The sequence below is a fragment of the Ictidomys tridecemlineatus genome, chromosome 9, assembly GCF_052094955.1.
Source record: "Ictidomys tridecemlineatus isolate mIctTri1 chromosome 9, mIctTri1.hap1, whole genome shotgun sequence".
NCBI lineage: Eukaryota > Metazoa > Chordata > Mammalia > Rodentia > Sciuridae > Ictidomys > Ictidomys tridecemlineatus.
The window spans coordinates 121,528,492-121,553,699 of NC_135485.1; the positions used below are offsets into that span (position 1 = coordinate 121,528,492).

Genomic DNA, 25,208 nt, shown 5'->3' on the forward strand with positions numbered 1-25,208 from the left:
TGCATCTTTTGAGCAAAAGATGTGATGATTGCAATTAACTGTAACAGCAAGATTGGCCTAGAGAAGACAGAGAAGTAGAACTTCCTGAACCACTTGGCTTGGGCCTATGTACACAAATTCTGCATGTCTTTTAGTCATATTTCATTCATATGAGGGACCATTGGCAAACACAAAATTCTAAGTAGATTATTTTTTAACAATGAATTTGTATTTAACTTTGTTAATATGCCCAATAACTTAATAGTTCTGGGGTTTTTTTTCACCTCAAGGCAAAATAGCCACTTAAATACCATATTATTTCGTAGATTCTCTTAATTTTGTTCTTTCATCTTCAACATGGCTCCATATTAAACTCATTTTACACATGAGGAAACTAAACTCTAAAATTGATTCATCATCATCTCTTTCTTCCAATATTCACTAACAAGGCAAAATAAGTTGGACTTTTGAGAATCATATTCAAAAAACAATATGACCTCCTTCTCAAGAGTTAGGCAAAATAATTTTTTTTTATTTTGAAATTTTACTAAAATGATTCTTTTATTTCAAAGCAGTTATTTTAAAACTGAATTCATTGTTGAAATTGCCCATCCAAATGCACATACACTAGGAGCAGATCAAAACTCATTGGCCCTTTAATGTGCCATTTTAACTAGCTGTATATTTTTATTTGTCTTTTTTTTATCATCCTAACCATATATTATTAAGCTCTTTCTTATTTCCCTCTCTCAATTTTCCTGGCCCCCCTGTTTTCCATGAAATCAAGTAGACTGACTTATGGACGTTCTTGGCAACCTAGAATCCACAGCTCTTTATTCCAATTAATTAAGCAGTAATGTTAACATTGGCGTGAGAAGAAATGAATTAGCATTTATTTGGCTTAAAATATGCACAGAGGAATGAAAAGATTGATCTTAACAGAAAGAACCCAATACATATCTGATGAAAATGCAACAGAGCTTAAAAGCAAACATATGATTGGAACATTGGTGTGGAAAAAACTCTGCTGGAACCCAACCATGCTCTTTGATTGGTCAGAACTGCCCTGTTGAGTGTTCCACCTAAGATTAGCACTTAACCATCAATCAGTACAATAAAATTGCTAGAGGACTTCTACTTGAACTTAACCTAAAAACTCACAAGCAGTAGATGTTTTCTCTCTTTGGCTAGGAAAACTTCAAAAGGATGATTTTGATGGACTAGATTTATGGTCAATTATAAACGCCTCCTATGTTATACATATAGTTCATATGACTTTCTTTTTTTTTTCATTTTTTTGCGTCTTTGTTTACATAAACAGTGGTTTCCATCTAAGAACCTCAATCTGTTTACAATATTAATTAGTTAAACCTAAACATGTTTTTTTCCCTGTATTACTTGTCTGACATCCCTTGGAAAGAATTTTTAACCAATAGGAAAAAATTAAAGTTTATACTGGAGAACATTTTCTTAAGTCCATTTGGCCAGGTCAGTAGGTTTGGAATTTGGCAGTGCCTGTAAATTTAATTTAATTTTATTTCATTTTGAAATTTTGCTGAGTGAATAGATCCAACTGAAGAAATCAGAAAATGATTTATTATAGGAATTTTTTTTCAAATATTACCTAAAATGTGGAGGAAAAAGACATCATCAAGTAAGCGTAAGTTGAAAGACAAGAGAAGCATTCAGCATATTAACCAGAATTTTAGAAAGACAAGTAATAACAAAGTATACACAGGAAAAAGAGACCCCAAAAGAATTATTTTATTCTTCCTGGATATGACTTATCAGTCATATCCTACAGAGCATAATCAATATTTAGATAGATTTCACTGATATTTTAGTATTAAAATATAGATTGGAACTAAAAGACATGAGAAGTTTGAAGGATTTATTGAAATTCTTCCATGCTCTGATTACAAATGAACACACATTTTTGCATTATCTGAAATGTGAGACCATTTCATCTCTCAATGGATGTCTTCATTTCCAAGGTTGACTTCTCAGGGGAGTCTAGAACTCCATAATTTTTCACAAACCCAAGATGTTTAAGAACAATATCCCTCATTGGAGAAAGGGGATCAGCCATATGGGAATATTAAGGGTCACATAAACATAGACTAAATCATTGTTCCAACATATGGAATATTCTGGTAAGGTAATACTTCAGGAAAAAAAAGAACCATTTTATCCTCAATTTCCCTCGAGACACCTTTGGAACAAGTGCCGGTTGACCCTGGGGAAGGAGATTCCTGCTCCAAGCCCTGGACAGTCCACATCAGCATGAAACACCCACCATGTCAGAGCCGTGGCCAGTGGCAAAGGAAAGTGCAGGTTCTCTTCCTTGCCTTTCAGTCACAGGCCAAAGAAGGAAAACTCACACACAAAAGTAAAGGATAAGTTCTTTTTCCAAGGAAATTTTTTACTTGCATTTTTATATGAAATAGGAGCCCTTGGAGGTACAGAGTGTCAAGTAAGAATTCGCTGTTGTGAGGCATCCAGTCTTAGCATCATTTAGAAAAGTCATCCACGTTTAGCTCAACAGGCCCCTTTTTAGTCCCTATTATGTAGTGAGCTTTCTAGTACAATTCACGGCTCAAAGAGGAAGACAAATTTAAAAGGGCAACAGGAAAGGTAGATTGCTCCAGGAAATGGAGTTAAAATCAGACAAAACACTGCCTGCACTGTTTCCGTCTTCCAAGGAAAGATCATTGCTAAGAGTGCCACATTTGGGGCTTTAATAACCAGCTCATAAATGCTTATTCCACCCTTGGCCAGGACCCATAGGGCCAGACTCTAACAATGTTCTCCTGGTGCTCATAAAACATGGTAGTCCTCTCAAGTTAATGAGACCAAGAACAGCTTTCTCAAAGCTGTGCCTGGAAACTCCCTGGAGAAAAACAGATAATTTTAATGTGCAGTCGTCAAAAGGAGGCATGAAGTCAGCCATGTACATTCAAAAGTTGTCATGTATTCGAATTTAGGAAAGGGTATTGGACCATGTGACTCGTGACATTTATTTATCAAAATAATTTGGTGTGGCTGAGATATGAGCATGACCATATGAATGGAAAATAGCCAATAAGGCAGCCAAAGGCAAGGGGGAAGAGGTACCTTCTGAAAAGATGAAATAATTTATTAGATTTGCTCCATGTCATAGGAAGTAGGCATCTTGGCTGTGTTGAACTGCCTACTGAGCATTTCATCATGGATGTACTTCAGGCATCTTAAAACATATGTCCGGTCAGGCATGGTGGCACACACCTATAATCCCAGCAGCTTGGGAGATAAGACCTGAGGATCATGAGTTCAAAGCCAGCCTCAGCAAAAGCAATGCACTAAACAACTCATAAAATATAAAATAGGGTTGGGAATGTGGCTCAGTGGTTGAATGCTCCTGAGTTCAATACCTGGTACCCACTCTAAAAAAGAAAAAAAAAAAAAAAAACTCCACATGTTCAAAACCATATGCATTGTTTTAAAATTCCAACGTAGAGCGATACAGTTCGTGATTGTTCAAGGGTCTCTAGGAACTCAAAGGCAAGAGAACTAAGTGCATTGTGAATGTCAAGCCAACCTGAGCCACATGTTGAGAAGGGAGCAGCAGCTCACACAGTGAACAGGTGCAGGAAGAGCATTTGAGGTAAGGAGCAGAGAACATGCAGACAAGAGGCAAGAAGAGTGTGAGATTTTTTTTTAAAACTCTAAAGCATGCATGTAGGGGCATGATAGGACCCAAAACAGGAGAGCAGGGACAAAATTATAAAGAGCCTGCATTAAATTTAAATTGCATCCAGAAAGATTCAAAGCAGGAGAACAATATGGTTACATTTTTGTTTCTAAGAGAACCCTCTGGGAGCAGTGTGGAGAAGGGATCAGGGACAAGCAAGACTACCTGCTAAACTCAATGAAGACTGGAAGACAGCAATGTGATGGCACTTGAGGGATGTGGACAGATGGTGAGATTGTGGTAAGGTAGACACCGAGGAAATTCATAAGACAGAAGACAAGCGTAGTACATAGGAGGGAGGAATTAAGGATAACTCTTAAAATTCAAGCTTCTGTGGCCAGTTAGACATCGACCCAAGTAGACAAAATGCAAGCAGAGGAGAAGTAGCAGGCTTTGGGACAGGGCAAGAGGCAATGGAAACTCTTTGGACATGTTGAGGTCCCAGTCATCTTTCTGGTAGAAAGATCAAGGAGGAAATCAGAGAGAGAAAACTGGAGCTCAGAAAGAAGTTCTCACCAAAGGTCAGACCTGGGAACCCTAGGCCTGGCTGTGGTTAGCCATAAGAATGATGAAGGTTTGTTTTTGAGTTTGTTTTTGGTTTTTTCTTTATTTTGTTTTATTTCATTTGTACTGGGAATTGAACCCAGGAGTACTTCACTTCCAAACTACATCCCCAATCCTTTTTATTTTGAGATGGGGTCTCACTAAGTTCCTGAGGCTAGCCTCAAACTTGTGATCCTTCTACCCCAGCCTCCCAAGTTACTGGGATTACAGGTGTCTGCCACCATGTCCTGCAATGATGAGAGCTTCTAAGTGAGACGGAGGTAAGAAGAAGGTTGAGGAAAGAACCCTGGGAGCAAAACAGACATGGAGAAGTATTCTTGGGAAGAGTCTGTGTAGACACCCACTTCTCTCACCCATAAAAAGCTAGTCTAACTGGAGGGCAGAACGAGCTCATGGTGGTTCCAAGAGAGGGGCCCACTAATGAAGTTCTTGGATGAGGAGAGGGAAACCTAGATCTGCCATAACGAGTCTTTCTGAAGCACAACTATTAGGAAATAGGAGCCCTTAGAGGAATGGCTAGAAGCCATTCTCCTCTACGGAGCCCGTGGGAGGGATGCCACCAATACAATGCCACCAATGTGGAGTTCAAAGCCTATGTGTGAAACCAGAATTGAAAGCTAAAGATAACCAGATGAGATCAGAACGTGTGGTGATGTGTGCAGCCTGTGTGCACATTAACTACCAATTTTCTACATATTTGCCTACTGAAAATGTACTTGCAACACCAGAAATTAATGCACACAGAACTACTGTAGTAATTCAAAAACATGCATGGATGCATGGAGTTGCATGTAATTTGAGTCCCCAACACGCATGTTTCCTGGTGAGGTCAAGTATGCCAATGCTCTGCCTCTTATCTCGGCTCTCATACTATAAACATGTCTCATTTTCACAGTCTATTTAGTGCCAGATTTTTTGGATGTTTGAACTTTTTGTTGGTGATTTTGCTATTTAACATGGTCCCCTGCATACTGCTGAAGTGCCGTCTAGTGTTCCTAAGCACTAAAAAGCTGTTGTGCACCTTATGAAAAAAAGTAATGTGTTCATTCAGGCAAGAGTTACTATGGTATTTCTCATGAGTTCAATTTTAATGAATCACTGATATTAAATAAGATGTCTTTTTAAAACAGAGACGCCCATAATTAAGGTCATGTATTGATCGTTTGATGAAAACACTGTTCTGGTGAGAGGCTTAAGAAATCTAATCCTGTGCTTTTCTGAAGGCGCAATTGTCCAGTATGTGTGGTAATCTAACAGAATAAAACTACTGCAGATAATGAGAACTGATAGTGTAGGTAAAGGCTCGAATGAGCAGAGAGCCTCGTTTGTCCCAAATGAAATCCTTAACTTACTCAAATGTTTCATTTAGACAAGCACAAAAGACAGGGGTTGGGGGTAGGGTTTTGAATATTTATTTGGGTTTCTCAGGTCAAAAAAGAAAAAAAAATTTTTTTCACTTTAAACCACCCAATCTTTGACTGCGATCCCATGAACTGAAGGTGGAAAAGGTACATATCATGGAGTCCAGCATCGTACCCTGCCACATGCTTGCTGTGTGACCTTGACAAGCTTTCCCAGCTCCAGATCTTCATGCCTCACCTATGAACTGAGGCAAAGGCACCATGTGACCCTGGTGTCCAATCCCTATCTACTCTCTGCCTGTGACTCTGCAGCCAGTTCCAAAGCCACACAGGCTTATGAAGAGGGGCTTCATTAATCATTGATTCATTAGATCATTGATTAAGAATTCTAGGAGGTGCCCAAACACAGTTAAATAGAAGTAAAAAGTTATCGTGTTCTACAGCACAGTTGGGGTGTCCATCACTTGCAATTGTCTATGATTTATGTTATGAATAACTAGAAGAGAGGAGCTCAAAGGCTTTGAACACAAAGTACTGATAAGGAGATGGAAACATGAATTACTTTAATCAGCACACACTGCATTAAAATATCATACCGTGTCCCATACATACATATAGTTATCATGTTAATCAGATAAATGTTTAAGGAGAGGTAAATATAAACTAGTCTCATTTGATCATTGTATATGGTATATATATTTTTCAGATTATGGCTCTGTACCCCCATAAATTTGTACCGTTGAAATTTTAAAGATTAAAAGAACAAAGGGACTCTAGAACTCTGTCTAGTTTTAACTACAACAACAGAATAAACCCAAAGGAAAACTTACAAAACTGACAGAGTAAAATATCCTCAGTCATTTCAAACGTGAGCAAATTAAAAATAGGAAGAAACGGCACAAAGGGAAGAGTGTTTTACCACGATTATTTAGAGCACATGACTTGAGTGTTCGAAACTGAACCCAAACTATGTGCATGCCAGGCTGCTCGGAGGCCCTGGTCCTGTCCTTTAGGTCTCTCCAGAGGATCCCAGTGTCTCTTACCAACAATTGCGTGCTCCACGAAGCACTTGGCACAGGGCTGGTTGGACATGTGTGACCCAGACGTTTCCATGGAAGGTTAGTGCTCCCAGATGGAGTCCTCATCTTAAGAATGTGTGCAGGATTAAGATGTAATCCATCGTGGCAAAGAATACAATGATGCATGAAATAAATGCTCAAGTTGACTTTTCCTCTAAAGAATCCTTTAACTATACAGGAGACATTAATAAACAGAACCCTCTATTTAGCAAAAGCTCTCTCTCTCTTCCATCTACATTGTGAGAGGGGAAGGCTAGGGATAAAATGCAGAAGGTTGAAAAGATAAAACACAGGGGACCACGTGCGTGCACACACGTGCACACGAAAATCACCTTGCTTTGTCTCTTGATTAAGCCAGTGAGGAAATCACCATTGCTACATGCAGACCACACCTAACATCTGTAGGAGTCCAGCACCTTCTCTTCCCCCGTCTCTATCCTACACCTGGAGGGGGTCTTGTGTGCACAGTTGCACACAGTGATGTAGGCAAGATTCAAAGAGCCCCATAGAAGAAGCCCTGGCAGGCTCTGGTCATGGGATCAGGGCCCTGGGGTAAGGAATTTGAGATTCTGGAATTGTGGGATGCAGTCTAGAAGCAGGGTGCAGGCTCTGGCCAGCATCTCCTTGGGTCCTCAGGCTCTTCTTACAATGGAGAGGGACCCAGCTGGGCTGGCTCGTGTGCAGCACCTCTCTCGAGATGCCATTTTATTTTTCTTGACATTTGATAATGCATATGTCTTTGCATGGATTTCCCAAACACTGTTCCAGCTCTCAATGTCTCAACACATCAAAAGTTGTCCCTCCAGGAGGATTAAAAGTTAAACCGTGTGTTGCAATGTCTGTAATACACCTGGGAATTTATGAAATCCACTGAGCTGGATTTTGGAGGATAAGAGCAAAGTCTCTTCTTTACAGAAGCTGCTGAAGACCTAAAATAACTAAAGTTGATGTTTCACTGAGAAATGACAATATGCTCTTCATCCCATTTATGAAATATAGCAATGCCTAATCACTGCTCTGTCTCCCTTTAATAAACTCTCCTAGAGATATCATGAAAGCTCCATGACTATACATCAGACGTCTGTCTAAAGCACATGAACTGTGCTTGGCATCTAGTGGATGATCAATAAATAATTGTTAAATAAACAATTATTAATCTGCAGAACTTTAGCACCTTTGCTCTAAACAATGGATTGAATTTCAAAACCCACATAATAAAATAGATCCACGCTCCCTAGCCCACGTCTCTTTCTGTGACTGCAAATGTTTTTAATCGCAGGCAAGGCATTAGCCACATGGCTCTGCATTGTTCGCTCAGCCCTTCTTCATTATGAGAACCTAATTTACGCAGAGAAGGATCTTCAAAAAGGTTATGTGCGCTTTCAGCCCTGGTGGCAGCAGCTGTGAGAAGAAGACAGTCATTAGGCAGAAAGACAGATGAGGATAAAGGGACTCAGTCATCACCACTTCTTCAGAGCATCTTCATGAAGCGCCAGAGTGTCCTGCAGCACTGGGTGGAAGCCACCAAGGTCCAAGGCCTTTCAAGTTAGATTATTTTTTGCCGTTGTCCTCCCTATACTTTGTAGCACTCAGACCTCTATACGCACTAAGCCAACCAACTACTGAAGCAGAGGCAAGAAGATCTGTTAGGAGCTGGCGACAGTGGAGAGGTAGGCTCTCTTTTGTGGCTTTGCTCATGATGAAAGGTATTTAAAGCATTTAGATATTGTAAGTGATAAATATAATCCCATAACTAAATATCCAGAGGAAAAACATTTTTAAAATTGTGAACGTTTGTAAAAACACCGATAATCGTGTTGGGATTACATGTTGATAGAGAAAAAGAGGTCAAGTACCAAGTGTACATACTGGACACCCAGGGGTGGTGGTCAGTCAAGATGGACTCATCTGACCAACTTGGACTAGCATGGGCAAATAGCTGCCACTGTGAGTGTCCTCCTGCCTCACTGGCCCCTTCTCTGGGGTCCCTCACCATCTCCACCATCCAAATGGCTACAATGGGTCAGTGCCCTGATATACATGTCATTCAATTTTTAAAATATTATCACTAAGTATGACCCTAATTTTTGTAATGTGTGTGTGTGTGTGTGACAGAGAGAGAGAAAGGGAGAAAAAAATACAACAAAATTCATAGCCAGGATTATACTGAAAGCTATAGTGAAAGCAATTATATTGAGATTTGGAATTGTGATTTTTTTTTTAATTGTCTTCTTTATATTTTTAGGGTTACCATGGTTTCCCACACTAAGCTATATATTACCTCTATGGCCCAAGAAAAGAAGAGCAAAGATGTCATTTACTGATATAGATACTCTTAAAAGGAAATCAAACTACTAGTCACTCATACCAAATTCATTCCTGGTAGCAATTTTTTAAACCTGATAAACACCAAGTTCAATAAATATGTCTCAAGGGCCTCCTGTGAGCACAGCACAGAGATTACCAAGTAACATAAAGCACACCCCCATCAAGGAGTTTGCAGTCTGGTTGGGTGGTAAGACACACCACCCCACACACTCGCATGTGTACACACACACACACACACACACACACACACACCACCACCACCACCACCACCGCCACCACCATCCTTCAAATCTTTGCTCAAATATCATGGTTCCCCCTGAGATCATGACCACCCTGTTCAATTCTGAAACCCCACCTTCTCCCCAGACACTGGCTTCTCGTACCATCTTACTCTTTCCATACCTCTTAGCACCTGCTTAAAAGCCCTGAAACAGTAGTTCAGGGAGTATTATAGACTGTCAAAGGGGCGGGGGGAAATAGGGACCTAGATGGTTCCAGAAAGTGCTATGGAGGAAGCAGGGAGGGCCAAAGAGGATACCAGACTTGACAGAATTAATATACTTAATCCTCATGCACAGGATCCTCGGGGTGACGGGGAAGACCACAAAGAGCAAGATGATCCAGTTTTTTTTTTTCTTACTGACGTGCATTTCAATCATCAGACCCACCACCTTACCTTGTCATTATGATTTCAGGTATAGGAAAATTCAGGGCCTTAATTCTACTGGATACAAGCTAAGGTTCTGTCATCAACCATCTGCTTGGACTTGAAATCAGGTTCCAAATATGTTACCTCCATGATCCCAGGGTAAGTTATTAATACCCCTAGCCTCAGTTTCCCTACCTACCCAGTGAGATAACAGCAGAGCCACCCATGAGGGGCTGACAATGAGGGTGAGGCAGAGCACTTCACCCATAGCCTGTGCCAAGAGGGAGGAAGGCAGACCTGACCCACCCAGGCAGCCCTCTCGCTGCACCTCTCTCCCTGCCCTCCACTCCCACACACCTGCCCCTGCTCCCACACACCTGCCCCTGCTCCCACACACCTGCCCCTGCTCCCACACACCTGCCTCCGCTCCCACACACCTGCCCCTGCTCCCACACACCTGCCTCCGCTCCCACACACCTGCCCCTGCTCCCACACACCTGCCTCCGCTCCCACACACCTGCCCCTGCTCCCACACACCTGCCCCTGCTCCCACACACCTGCCCCTGCTCCCACACACCTGCCCCTGCTCCCACACACCTGCCCCTTCTCAGTTCTTCTGTGGGCCACTCTGTATCCACACACCACGCAGAGACATTCCCAGCATCTGTGGCCACGTCAGACCCACGTCTTTATGAACCCCGCCCTCACCCCTCCTGGGAGACCCTTGGTCTGTTTTGCTAGTCCCTGTCATCTTCCTGTGAGATGCTTGTCAGGCAGATGCTTGCGGAACGAGCGATGAAACACTGAGTGGACTCACGTGTTCGATGAGTGAAGATGTCCTCAGGATCCCAGGGACATGGAGGAATCCAACTCCACTCAGCTCTGCTTTCCCCCACCCCGCAGCTGGCAGAATACTCCTGGGGCTGCTCAGCGGGTGGAAAGAAAACCCCAGATGACGATGTTCCCTGCAGCCTTCCAGGGGCCCTGAGAAGAGCCATTTTTCTCAGAGAGAGGCCAGGCCCAGCCTCCTCAGCCACAGCGAGGTGGAGAGGTGGGTCTGGGGCAGAGGACATCTCAGGTGCCCTCAGGAAGCAGCTTGAGGAAGGTCACACAGAAGAAGGAAGTGCTAAGTGGCCGATGGCCTGAGGACAAAGTGACCAGGAGACCAACTGGACTGTGGTGTCGAGGCCTCCGTGTTGTTGTAAGCCAGGCCCTGCTCCTCTCAGTAGACCACAAACAAACCAGCAGCACATATGCTCCACAGATTTCTTGAATCCATTTCCCCTCAGTGGGACCACAAAGGTCAAGTGTCTTCTTTGCCCTAAAGGGAAATGGAAGTTTGTGGTATCGGGCCACATGTGTCCGCATCTTCTCTGTGCTTTGGAGATGGGACCGTCCCTGGAGAGACGCATGGGGCCAGTCATTTAGAAATTCAGTTTTACTCCTACCCCCATCCAGCCCCTCAGGCCATACACCACTCCGTCATTACAGTTAGCCTGTTGTCCGTGTCCTCTCCAATCCAAACAAAAACTCAAATAATATTATGAATCTAAAACCAGAAGGAGCCATGTTAATGGTCAGGCAGGCCCCAGAACCGAATGCATTTTTAACTCCTTTTGGAACCAACACTTTTTTGGGATCTCTCTTAAATCTACTTAAAACAGAACCAAGTCTGTTTTCTAATTGTTAAATCTGGAACTAAACTGGGTGGCGGGGGGGGGGGGGGCAGCAGGGGAGACTGTCCTCTGAACCGAGTATGCCAAAAAAAAACTTCTTCATGTCATTTGAGTAAAGCAGTTGTGAAACATTCTGGTGTCACATGCTTTATTTGGAGCAGGGTGGGGCATGGAGGTCTGAAAATAATATTACTAGAGTGAAAAGTTCAAAAAGCAGTGGAAGAGGAAACTTGCACTAGTCAAAGTCGACTCAGTAGTCTGGAATAAATCAGACCAAAGGTCCTCAGTGGGAATGTGCCTCAGTTTGGTAATGTCAGAAGAAGGTCGTGAGCCAGCATCTGGTAAGGCATCCAAGGTCAGAAAGAGGCAAGAGCAAAGGACCAGAGAAAGGACCAGGGTGGGCAGGAAAGAAACAGGCAAATGGTTCAGAAGGCCAATGGAGGCAGGGTCTGAGAGGCTGGAACAAGAACCTGGAGATTAGCAGGAAATGGATAAAAAAAAAAAAAAAAAAAAAAAAAGTAGATAAAAAAATAACCAAGACCCCAAAAGATCTCAATAATGGTGGAAATTCTCTGGTTACTGAAAAGATGAGAGCTGACTGGCCTAGCCAGGCTAGCACGCTGAGAGGGTCAGAAGTTTCCTGGGGGCTAGACTGACCCACAACTGAGCTTCCAAAGGATGTGGATATTCTGCATGTAGCCTATGCTCTCAAAGCATGTGTTTTGAATGAATGAATGAGTTCCTGCAGATTTGAGCTACAGGTTCATCACACACACACACACACACACACACACACACACACAATGTATGGCTCATTCAGACAAGAATAAGTCTTGGGATAATACTGTCTCTAAAAAAATGCTTTGAACTGGTTCCCCCATCCTGCCTTCAAACATTAGACTCTTGATTCTAATAATTAGCTAAATATCTAGTATTGCTCTTTAATGCCACCGGGGGTCTTTAATTCTAAACATAACAAAGGTGATCAAAGGCTGTTTTAAAGACAATATTCAATCTAACAGTTATGCATCTATATACCATGCTGAAGAAGACCTAAAGGAACAGTTGTAGTGTTGGGATCCTTTTCCGAATGTCGCACATATTCTACAATTATTTTTCTGAAAGCACCTCTCAGATCAGATCTCTTTCTGCTCAGAAATGAGTTGATGACCTCCCACTGTCAGTTCAATGAAACCCACATTCTGGCTTTCTTTAGTATGGTCTTCCACTAGCCCTGCCATGTTCTTTCCCGCTAGCTGAGCAGAGATGCCTGCTGTTTTCATCCAAGTCTTACTCTTTTCTACTTTTATGCTTTTTCTCAAGCAGTTCTCCAGCCTGGGATGTCCTGTTCTCATTTCAGTTCCTTGGGTTTAAATTCCACCGATCCCAAATCACAGGCCATCTCTATTGGTCATTGCTAGGTCTCAGAGGCTCCGTCCCGTGCTGTGTTTTCCTGAAATACTACTCCAGGGAATTTTCTGCACACCCTCCCTTGGGGTAGATGGTCACACTTAACCAAATCTCATTCATTTGGAGGAAATTTTCAAATTGTATAGCATTCTCAGGAAGATGCACTTTGTTAACAGAAGAGCAAACTACCAAGATGAGCTAGAAAAAACACACTTTCACCATGGCCTAGAATTGATGACCCAGGGACACTTCTCAAGGACACACAAATCCCTGCACAAAAGCATAAAAGTCATTCTACACAGACAGAGAAAGGGTGTGATGATGAAGCAACAGCACATGGGAGTTTGGAGGGTGATGAAACCTGATTGCAGCATTGGACACGCAAATCCATAAAACTGTTAAAATAAAGAGAACCGAGAATACCAAAAGAATGAAAAAAATCAATCTCACTACATTAAGATTTTTTTTCCATTTTTAAATGTTCTACCAGAGATGTGAAGTATGCATTAATGATTTTTTTTCTGAAAAAAAAAAGTCATCCACCAAGTCTAATTATTGACTTACCTTTTGCATTTGCCCAGGTCCAAGGAGATAAACAGTACTGGCTGTGTCTGGGGAATGAGGGGAGGAGACTGTGGGAAAGAAAATGTTTTATGCTGAACAATACTGTACAGTTTGGAAAACTTTGGCTTCTAGTATATGTAGCACCAGACTTCATTTGCAATTTCCTTTCTCACATTCCTTAAAACAAAACCTTAATACAAATATAACATACAGATTTTATATATAGCTTTTCTTCACCTAACCTAGACCTTTATATTTATTTTTATGCATTCTTTCTTATCTAATTAGTTCATTTATTTCAACTAAACCTGGCTGCAGGTGATGCAGTCGATTGGCCTCAGAGTCATAAAACTATGTGTGTTTTTATCGTTACTATAGTTTTCCAAAGTATGCTGTCATCTCATCATTTGTGACATACTTCATCCAAGGAATAATTCATTTCTGTATTGTGAGAGTTGTTGACCACAGTAAAATCTAGATTTGTGGATCATAAATTTCCGGACATGGTATCTTTTCCATTGTTTCTTCCCATTAATCTAATTTCCATCCTCGCCTAATTCTATAACAATCCTAATTGAAATCCGCAAGGGGTAGTTAAAATCCAGACTCCAGTGAGAAAGGATTTAAGTGAGTTCTTAATGGAACCCGGAGACCAGCCAAATTTAAAAGCAGCCTAATTCCTAGCCAGGTTTTAAAAGACTTTCAACACAGAAAAGGTGCACCCCAGAATCTCCACAGATCTCTGTGAGGGCTATGAGGGCCAGGCCAAGTTTTGGTGCTTTGTTTTTTGTTTTTTTTCTTGGTTTGTTGCCACAGAACATGCAAAGACAAACAAAACATAAAAACTCTCTTCTTATTAACGTTCAGAAAAGCACTTTCACTCAGTCAGTTTATATATTTTAAGTTTTATGGTGTGTCTCTATTTTGCATAACAACAATTGGGATGTACGATCAACAACAAAAATTGACTAAAATGTGGAATTTGGAAAATTCTTAGCAAACCGTTCATGCTAAATTAACCTCCATGCTGAATCAATGTACTCTCTGCCCGTGAAGTCACTGGGTTTTAGAAAAGTAATATTCTAAGCCCCAAAATAAAAGTTTCAGCTAAAGACAAAATTGTTGCCTCAGTTCTCTGCCTCAGTTAAAACTGCTTTAACGGAGGGCAGTGTGATATAAGGAAAATTTAATAATGGCTAGACCAAAACCCAAAATCAATATACAAAAAGGGAGAGGGTCAGCTTTTGCCAATCACATACATCTGTGCTTCCACCGAATGAAAAGCAACTGACCCATTTTCTCCAATTTTGGCTTCTTACTTTTCTTCCTCTGGGAAGGATTTTAATGGTGAGGTACAGGAAGTCCTCCCATGACAAACAAAAGTATCTTTCATGAATTCTTCTACCAATTTCTCACTGGGGAAAAAAAAAAAAAAAAAAAAACCTTAGACAAAAAGTCTGAGGAAATCTCTGCCCAGGATGGAATGTTACTCTGGAAACTTTCAAACGACCATCATAATGAAGAGAAAGCCCACTTCAAACTATTGTTCCCAACAGAGATGATGGATCTGTGTAGATTGGTCAATGTTCTCTTGGACTCACTTATGATCTAGCTGCTAGTGGAGAAAAGGCATAAGCCATGACCAAAAATCAGAGCTTTTTCCTACCTTCCCCTTCTATGAGACCTCAGAGACATGAGTATAAGAGGACAGTAATAAGAATCGGTGATTGAGAAAGACACGGCCTTGGGGAGGTGTATGCAAATAAATACAAATATTTAACATGGAGAGTAATAAACTGGTTTGGAGCGAATAGTGGATATTAAACAAATGGATCACAAAATATTTTAAAGTGTATATTAGTTCTGTTGATGGTCTTATCTTTGTTTTTCAAAAATCAGTAAATATTAAAGCAATCATATAAAGATTTCAAGTGAAACACACAAACTCCCAAAATGTTTTTGCCTTCACTGACAGCAGATAAGGAACTTTGCTCATTACTTGATTAATAAAGGATCTTAAAATTAACTTTTTAAACCAAACTTCTGGCGCTATTTTGATGGCTTAATGTTCATATTTTACATAAACTTCAGACAGGAACGTTCTTTTGGAATCGCCGTGGTTCTCGGCCTTGGGATCTCAGCATGGTGCTGTTGAAAGGGAACCTGGAGGTGATCCGTGTCAAACCTCTTCATCTGAGAGGATGAGAAGACCTGGGGGACTGCGTGCTGACCCAGGAGGACCAAGAGGTAAACGCAGCATCTGACTTTCCTAAGCCAATGCTCACTGCACCACAGCAAGCCAACCACACTGACCTACAGCTTAACTACCTAACAAACCAGAGTGGAAAGGAGAGAGAGAGAGCACCCGTCCTTTTGTTGACTATCATGAGAATGTCATTGTTTTACAATTTTTGTGTCTAAAACCCCAGATAGACACATCCTTGTCCTCTCAGCTTGAAGGAAAAAATAGATGACAAATTATTTGAGAAACAGGAACACTTTCCAAATAGATACTAGAAGTGTTCACTTTATGAATCCTGTTTTGTTAAGTAAAAATTGAATGAACAACTGGAGGTCCAGGATCCTTCAACCCAACTACTTTTTCATTTTTTCTGATAATAATGCATGTTCAGAGAGGAAAATCAAGCAAATACACTCTTAGACTATACAAAGATCTTGGTCCCAAGCCCCAAGATAAGTCTAGGACAGCATTTTTGTTTTGTTTTGTTTTGTTTTGTTTTTGTTTTTTGTTTTGGTACAGAGCCTACTCAGGAGCACTTGGCCACATCCCCAGCCCCATTTTGTATTTCATTGAGAGACAGGGTCTCACTGAGTTGCTTAGTGCCTTGCTTTGGCTTAGGCTGGCTTTGAACTTACAATCCTCCTATCTCAGCCCCTCAAACCACTGGGATGACAGACATGCTCCACCATGCCTGGCTCCCATGATAAGCTACTTATGTCAAAAGGAAGGCTGAGTGGTCTCTGATCCCTGTATTTATAACCCTAGCCCACATCAAAGTCTCTTCTTCAGTTTTCCACTCTGATAACAAGCAAAGGTTAGTCCAGGAAATTGTGTCAAGGAGAAAAAAGAGAAAGTGAAATTCCCTGTAGAGCCTAGAGCTGGTCTAACCTCCTACCACAAGGCCTCTTTAGCACAAGACAAGCTCCAGTTACAATAAAGCTCCATACCTTTATACTGTAGGCCAATAAATATCCTTGAATTCTATTCATCCTTATCTAATTTTCTTGATTGGGTTCCAGGCAAGGAAAAGCAAATCCAAAGCCTTCCTCTCCCATGGAGTCAAACCCGTCATTGAACTCTGCTTAGTGTAGACGAGCATGGACTCACTCAGCTGAGACAAGATCTGAACAGAAACCTACATGCCAGGTGCCCAGCTTCGCCTCTCTCTTGGTTTTGATTGATAGAAATAACCCCTTCCACTGTCTTCATTTGCTTTTGCTCAAGCATGATGAAGAGTATCCATCTTCTCTTCAAACATATAATAAAATCTTATAACTGATCTTGGAAGCAAACCTGGTTCTAGTTTCCTGAGCCATTTGTAGGAGAAGAAATTTAACCTACTCAGCTATCTTTATGCTTTAATGTTTACACTTTATGTAAACAGGACTTCAGGCATGAATTTTCTTTTGGAATTGCCTCGGTTCTCTGCTTTGTGATCTCAGCCATGATCTGCTGTGATCTACTTGGTGGTCTCAGGAGACTGAAGCATGAGGATTGCAAGCTCAAGGTCAGCCTGGACAACATATACCTGGGGGAAAGAAATACAGTCTAGACCACTGAGAACTAAAAATGTAAACACTTCTTTATTCCTTCTCTTGGGTTGCAATGCAATCTCACATTTGCTTTCAAGCTTCCTTTGATATCTACAGTGCATCTCGCCTAGCTCTCTCCTGATGGGGTTCAAGCTCTCAAGATACTACAGTAGACCAAATAATGAGCAACAGCAAGCAAGGTCAGAGCATACCGCTTGATCCAGGAAGGCCAGGCTCTGTCCTCCGCTCTCATAGAATCCTATTCTTTCTTTCTGAAACCTTTTTCCATTCATGCTCAGAACCATTTGGTGGAAATTTTCTAAGTAAAAACTGGATAGCATTTTGTTAGGTCAGGTAGCTCTTTGCTTGGCGGGAAGGGAAGCCAACATGTAAATAGTGTCCCATTGCCAATTTTCTGTTCGGAGAGTGATCTCTCCCTTGAAAGTCTCCAACACCCAAGAGTAAAAGCCCAGATGATTCAGGTTCTGAGTGCATGGGGTCAGGTTGGGTCTGTGGCCACCAACAGGTGCTCCTCTCTGGGAGAAAGGACCACTTCATTGAAATATGTTGATACAGGTCAGTCAGATTTTGTGTCTTCCAGCCTCAGAATGGTGAGAAAATTTTAGCTACTGAGGTTTCATTAACTATAATCACTGAGTCAAGTGTAAGGTACAATACTATCTAGATATTATTTGGAAGAGTTGAATCCAGCTTATCCACGTAAGGAATTTTCTTTTCCTCTGCTTATTCATTCATTGTTATTATACTGTCATTTCCCAGAAAGTAAGTTTAACAATTTAGATTCATTAAAATTGCCGGGATGCCATCCTATCTGAGAGCTAAAACAGTTCTTTTCACCCCGTTAATAGACTTCTCCAACTTTCAGAAAAATTCCTCACTGGGCTGCCCTTTCTTAAGTGGTCGAGCTGAGAACAGGACCCCAATTTCCTGGCTGTTGTGGTTTTATCCCCAGTTGCTCTCGGTTTCAGAATTACATATACATTTTTCGGTGTACCTCTTCGGCTCGGGCTGTGTTATTAAACTATGATTACCTAACAATACTCCCATTAATCACCATGACAGATGGAAACCAGCCCTGGTCATGTTTCTGAACTCAGCGTCAAACAGCCCCAATGCTAATGGGGATGACGCCAGCCATGAATTAGCTCTAAAAGCTTCTGTTTCTGCCCCCACCCCTTTCCTATTACTCGTCATGGCAATACTTTTTTTTCTTGTCACAAGACCCCGTACTTCTATATGGAGCAAATCTTTATGAAATTCTGGGAAGTGGTGTTCTGTTGACAGACCCCATATAATGATGATAAATGATGGACAAGCCAGCAGTCTTAGCACTCTTATTCCCCCAGCAGCCCAAATCCAAGTACATGGAGCATGTCTATAGGCTGAAGCCATGGAAAACTGCAAACTGGAAAAAAGAAAATTCTCCCTTCAACCTCCTTGCATGGACCAGGGGAAAGAAGTGCTACTAAACAGAAAATGTAAATCACCTGTGAGGTAACAGGCTTGAAAGTGTTGAGGGTACACACACAGTTTCTTCACAAAAGACCTTTGTTCTGACTTAACTATGAATGGGGGTGGGGGGCTGGTTCTCCTCACTTTCCCTGAACAAATCACAGCTTGGAGTGACAGTCCCGCATAATAGGGACTGTCCGCGTTTGTTAACAGGGCTCTTTTGGTCTCAGCTATTTGATATCCTGCCTCCTAAGAAGATACCAGATCAGTAGCCACACAACGAACAGGTGATTAGCAGAAGGAACTCATGTAATAGAGAGGCCAGCCCTGAAAAGCACTAAGCAATTAATAAAATATTCTCTGCTGCTCCGCTGCAGGATGCTGAAAAAACATTTCAGAAGGTGGTTTTTCATGGGCTTGTTGGATAAAGGTGTCCTACTCCTCCACTGATCCCATTAAGAGATCAAAAGAGAAAGCACCTGAAAAGAGGGAAGAGTCCAAAAGTCGCTGCTGTTCTTGCTGTTGACATCATGATAGGATCTCACTATTGGTTGGCTCCCTCACTGAGTATTTGTTTGGGTTGGGCGTGAGCTCCTCCAAACGCTCATGTGTGAGACAATGCAAGGCTTAGAGGAGAAATAACTGGGTTGTGAGAGCCTCAACAATTAGTGAATTAGTCACCTGATGGGATTAATTGAAGGCAGATAGGTGTGGCTAGAGGAGGTGGGCATTGGGGTGTGGCTTTGGGGTATATATTTGTATTTGGCCGGTGGAGTCTGTCTCTGCCTACGGATCATCCTGTGAGCTGCTTCCCTACCACACTCTTCCGCCATGATGTCCTGCCTCACCTCGAGCCCTAAGAAATGGAGCTGGCTGTCCATGGAGTGAGACCTCTGAAACTGTGTGCCCCCGAGTAAACTTTTCCTCAACAACTTTTATGGTTAGGTCTTTTAGCCACAGCAGTAAAAAGGCTGACTAAAACAGAACTGAATGCTAAATACAGCTTCAACATCTAATGTAGTAGCCACTAGCCACATGTCAAACTTAATTAAAATTAAATAAAACAAAATTCATGTTCTCAATTGGCTCATGTCAAGGGTTCCATAAGCAACTATGACAAGTGGCTACCATACTGAGTCGTGCAAATGATAGAACATCTTCATCAGTTCTACTAGACAGCTCTGGTAGTCGTTCGCTTACCCACTCAGTAACTATTTATTGAACACAGTGGTCACCAAAACAAAGTTTGCGTACTCAGGGAATTTAGGTCCTACAAGGGAGAGGCAGACAATAAAAAAGTAATAAATAAGTGGCTATGATTGTTTTATTCAGCATTAACTTCAGTGAAGAAAATACGATCTGCTGATCAGGTAGACAGTGACTTGCCTGAGGGAGGAGAGGAGATGGAAGTGTTTTAATCAGGTGGCCAGCGAATCTCCCTCTGCAGAGGTGACTCTGAAAGAAGCAGCCATAGAAATTCAGGGCAAGGCAAGAGAAATGCTCAGGACCTAATGTAGGAACCACCTGGAGCGTGCACAGGACAGGAGGAAGGCAAGTTGGCTGGCAGTGGTAGGAGGTGCCATCAGGTCCTTATTGCTCGTGGGACAGGGTTCAGATTTCATTCTTGAAGGAACCAAATATAATACTCCTTAAAGCTCTCAGTTGAAAAAATAAGGAAATAACCCACTCTGTTCTCGTCCCACCAAAAGTGTTTGCATGGCCTAGATTTGCAGGTAGCGGCTGCCAGGAGCAAAGAAACCCTTATACATATTGGGCACTTGCTCTGAAGCATTTCATGAACATCCATAGCTTCCTATGACGTGTCTTGGAGACTATGAATACAGTTCATGGTGGGGGAGATGGGTAACCAGAGAAGAGAAAGACTCTACCCGATAAATGGCAAGTGAGTGGCTTAGGAAGAATCGTCACACCAACAGCTTGGTGTTTGAGATGGGACAATGTGCAAGACCACACAAATAAGAAGCACAATCATTCTGCCCGTTTATAAGAAAATACTGCCATCATTTGCTTACATTAGCAATAGAATAAAATAGGCTCCTGTGATGGCAGGACACCTGTCAAATCCCTCTTTTACAGGTGAGGAAAGTAAAGCCCAGAGAAGTAATAAGCTACTTTTCGGTGCCATGTAAATTCATCATTTTTTAAAATGAAGTAAGACTGGTTTTATTCATGAACGGAGCAAGTACACTTCTATATTAGAGATGAAACTGGGTATTCAAATCCCCATGAAAGAATACATTGTCTGCTCCCTACAATAGCACTGCTCTGCTCTTTCAGACAAGAAGGCAGCCAGAAGAGTGCTGTGGGCAGGCTGATACTGTGTAAGGTTAGGGAGGAAGCCAAAAAGACCCTTCAATTTCCTATGAAACCTCAAGGGACAGGAGACTTGCTATGGACAACAGGAAGGTCCACAAGGGCAAAGGTGAACTTCCATCTTCTTTTTCATTTTCAAAAATTTTTTATTAGATTTGATTAGTTTTACATGACATTGGAATACACTTGGATCCATCATATATAAATGGAGTATAATTTCTCATTCTTCTGGTTGTACATGGTATAGAATCCCACTATTGGTATAGTTATATATGGACTCAGGGTAATAACGTCTGATTCATTCTACTATCCTTCCTGCCTCCATTCCCCCTCCCTTCCCATCACTCCCCTCTGTGTAATCCAAAGTAACTCTATTCTTTCCTCCCCCCACCACCTTATTGGGAATTAGCATCCACATATTGGAGAATTCATTTGGCCTTTGTTTTTTGGGGATTGGCTTATTTCATTTAGCATGATATTCTCCAGTTCCATCCATTTACTGGCAAATGCCATGATTTCATTCTTTGTTAAGGCTGAGTAATATTTTATCACATTTTTAATCCATTCATCTGTTGAAGGGCACCTAGGTTATTTCCATAGATTAGCTATTGTGAGTTGAGCTGCTACAAACATTGATGTGGCTGCATGACTGTAGTATGCTGATTTTAAGCCCTTTGGATACAAACTTAAGGAGTGGGATAGCTAGGTAGAATGGTGGTTCCATTCCAAGTTTTCTGAGGGATCTCCATTCTGCTTTCCATACTGGTTGCACCAATTTGTATTTATTCCCCCCAGCGATATATGAGTGTACCTTTTTCCCCATATCCTTGCCAATATTTATTGTTGCTTGTATTCTTGATAATTGTCATTCTGGCTAGGGTGAGATGAAATCTTAGAGTAGTTTTTATTTGCATTTCTCCAATTGGTAGACATGATGAACATTTTTTCATATGTTTGTTGATGGATTATATTCCTCCTTCTTTGAAGTGTCTGTTCAGTTCCTTAGCCCATTTATTGATTGGGTTATTTTTGTTGTTGTTGTTGTTAAGTTTTTTGAGTTGTTTATATATCCTGGAGTTTAATGCTCAATCTGAAATACAAATGGTAAAGACTTTTTCCCATTCTGTAGGCCCTCCATTCATGTTATTGCTTGTCTCCTTTGCTGTGAAGAAGCTTTTTAGTTTGATTCCATCCCATTTATTGATTCTGCATTTTCCTTCTTGCACCTTAGAAGTCTTGTTATGGAAGTCAGATCCTAAGCCGACATGGTGAAGATCTGGGCTTACTCTTTCTTCTATTAGGCACAGAGTCTCGAGTCTAGAGCCCCAGTGTTTGATCCACTTTGAGTTGAATTTCATGTTACTCTCTTTCTTTCTTTCCTGACAGTGTCTCACACAATAAAACCTCAGCGTTTTATTTTCAATGGAGAAACAAATTAACCCCATTGTTGTTCAACTTTTCACACATTTATTACACTGGCTATTGTTTTCAAGCATTTTAAGCAAAACTCTCAAGTTGAAATAACAGAAACCTAAAGTAAATAAGAAATGCTTTTTCTCCTTTTAAACACTTTATTCTAAGCCAGGCTCAGTGGTGCATGCCTATAAGCACAGAGGCTCTGGAGGCTGACAAACAAGAGGATCACAGGTTCAAAGCCAGCCTCATCAACAGTGAGGCGCTAAGCAGCTCAGTAAGACCTTATCTCTAAATAAAATACAAAACAGGGCTGGGGATGTGGCTCAGTGGTCAAGTGTTCCTGAGTTCAATCCTCAGTACCAAAAAAAAAAAAAACAACAACAACTTTATTCTAATTAGGTGGTTCATTTTTACTTCCAGATGCTAAGTCGGAAAGTTTTTTTCTCCCTTCTAAGATGTGCCAAGAAGTACAAGTTCTGATTTTTTTGAAGTATTTTCAACATCAGATTCTCTGATATGTTTGTTACCTTGCTAATACACATGAAGAATGAGCAGAAAGGGTACATGCTTAATGACTTAAGTGACAAGACCTAAAGATCAGGATCCCTGGCCCTTCCATGGACTAAATGAGCTTGAGGTAAGATGCTTATATTCCCAGGCTTCTGATCTCCTTCATTCACATGCAGATACCACTGACCATTGGCTGGTTACTGGGATGAAGTTAACACGCAATGCACAAATCAAGATCTTTAGAAAGATTACCAATTAGACAACACAGCAAGATGAATTAGCTCTCCCTCTTCACTTCTTTGAGAAACATCTCTTCTAAACAAAACGTTGGGGTCTCAAAATATGATCCAAGTGAAAAATCAGAGATCATGGGTGAAAGGTACAAATGTCCATTGCAGGGAAAGGTGCCAGGACAGAGAGTCAGAACAGATTCCCACCAGGGTGGGTCTTGTGACCAAAGATCACTGCCCGCTGGTTATGAACAGACCCAGAGCTTCATGGACACCTCAGTATGAGCCACGTGCACCTTATAACAGCAGACCCAAAAACTGTATTGCCAGCGAGAGCAGACCCCAAAATTAAATCTAAGCTAATTATAACCACAGACTCAGGACAAAAGCAGAATAACTATAAACTGTCCAATCAAACCTTAAACATACTGAAAGCAACACCATTGAGATTTTTGAAATGGTGAGAGGAATATACACTATCCTGCTGAGTGTGAATTCTATTCACAACCATTAATTATGTTAAAAAATGAAAACAGAATATACCTTGCAATAAGTACAGATAAAAAAATTACAATTTCAAGTTCAAAATTATAGGATGTAAATTAAATAAGAGCTACTTTTGTACAGAGCATCCATGCTATGGATCCTAAAATAAAATGTGTGAGCAGATGAGCAACCACGATAATAATAATAATACATTTTCCAGCACTAGACATTTCACCAAAATTATTCTGGTTGCAATCTCCAAAAATCCCAACGTCTGGACAAAGAAATGAAATCTCTTCCCCTCCCAAGCTCAGTATTTTCTGTGGAGGATGTGGTTTTATTTGTTGTCAATCCCGGGTCTTGTTGGAACACACTTTCTTAATTCATCCAGAGAGTTGTCAACAGGTTGCCCGACTTGCCCTTGCCTTCCTAGGATGCTGTTCCTTGTGGTTTTATGCAAGAACTCATAAATAACTCGCCTCGCCACTATCTCTGATCTAAAAAGTAAACTGCATTTTTCCTCTGTTTCGGAAAAAATAAAAGTTGTTCAAAATAACAGAGTCACCAGATCAAAGAGGCCTGATCATGTATACAAGCCCAAGAAAGCCATGCCTCACTGAGTCAGAGTCATGAATGGATGGCTTTTGAAAATTCCCTCTTCAGTGGATGCAACAGAAGGCGATATAGATATGTCCGTTTGCTGAAGTCCTCTGTGTATGTGTGCACACGTGTGTGTGCATAGAGATAATAAGAGCTTCACACACGATAATAACACCTGAGATTCCTGACTTCTTGGAAAATATGTTTTTTTTAAATATTTTTTTCAGTTGTAGTTGGACACAATACCTTTATTTATTTACTTGTGTGTGGTGCTGTGGATTGAACCCAGAGCCTTGCACATGCTAAGGGAGGCTAAGGGAGCGCTCTGCCACTGAGCCCCAGCCCCAGCCCCAGAAAATGTTTCTGGATGGACAAGTCACAGTGAGCAATTCTAGAGACCTCGAAAGTCAGGCATCAAGTAAGACCCTCCAACTTTTATAACCCCTCCTTAAGTCGGCTGCCTTCCTGACTCACACATGAGAAGCTGCAGCCTCAAGGAGGCATAGAGAGAGGTAGATCTGGCTGGTGCTGGAACAAGTTAAGGCCAGGCTCTCTCAAAAAATGAGAGGCGTTCCCTGAGCTCCAGTAGGAGAACAAATTCTGGCACCAAGCATTTCAGTTTTTCTGTAGCCACCCTTTTCCTCATGTAGACCCCTCACAACCCTGCCCTTGGCAGCCCGGCCCTGGTGAAGGTTTCTCTGTGATACTTCCAAGTTCTAAGAGCTGTGCTCAGTCCCTCTCAGTGGAGTCTCTTCCTCCCTTATTTTGTATTCGGCTCCTCCCTAGGTGACATGCTTCATTCTTGATCTTGTATATATTTTTTTAAATACCTATTTTTTGAGTATTTCTTGAGTACCTACCATGGAAGTTACTATGTTATATGTGGTTGTCAGAGCTGTAAAGGTAAATAAAACTTAAGGAGCTGGCAATCTAATAGGGAAACAAGAAAAGGTTTTCCATAATGTAAGAAAGAAACAGCACAAGTAGAGGACTACAGGAAAAGGAACGTTTTGTACTGGATGAATTTGGCCGTTTCTTGGGTGAT

The 25,208-nt window shown here is 41.4% G+C and overlaps 1 long non-coding RNA gene across 13 annotated transcripts in view; it reads right to left on the reverse strand.

Annotated features, from left to right (window-relative positions):
- LOC144366916 (uncharacterized) overlaps nt 1–25,208 on the reverse strand; it is a 175,791-nt gene that overhangs the window by 84,011 nt on the left and 66,572 nt on the right. For 10 of the 13 annotated variants that reach the window (XR_013426115.1, XR_013426112.1, XR_013426110.1 and 7 more), the window contains one exon: nt 13,341–13,408. The exons of the other annotated variants lie outside the window; for them this stretch is intronic. This is a non-coding gene — a long non-coding RNA (uncharacterized LOC144366916). The remainder of the gene's footprint in view (nt 1–13,340; nt 13,409–25,208) is intronic. 13 annotated transcript variants of the gene reach the window in all.